The sequence below is a fragment of the Morone saxatilis genome, unplaced genomic scaffold, assembly GCF_004916995.1.
Source record: "Morone saxatilis isolate NCDOM2014 unplaced genomic scaffold, NCSU_SB_2.0 Contig4, whole genome shotgun sequence".
In the NCBI taxonomy this organism is placed as follows: domain Eukaryota; kingdom Metazoa; phylum Chordata; class Actinopteri; family Moronidae; genus Morone; species Morone saxatilis.
In genome coordinates, this window is record NW_023339984.1 from 17,642,555 (window position 1) to 17,642,854 (window position 300).

Sequence of the window (300 nt, forward strand, 5' to 3'; positions counted from 1 at the left end):
ATTTTTTCTCTCACATTGTTAATTAAGCACCGCCCTAATAAGCATGCCCTAATGAACAATAAGGATTGAATTTAACATGTTAAGTGACTGGGACAATTGCTCAGTTTTGATAGTGAAAAGCTGGGCTCTTGCAAACACCTACATACTCATTGCCAAAATAGCTGCTACTAAATGTCACATTCAGAAACCATCTGATACAGACAGAAAGAGCTGTAGAAATTGTACAAGGGTATGCAGCTAAATTAAAAAAGAATATGACTGTAGTCTTCTACGGCCACAGCATTCTCTCTCTCTCTCTCT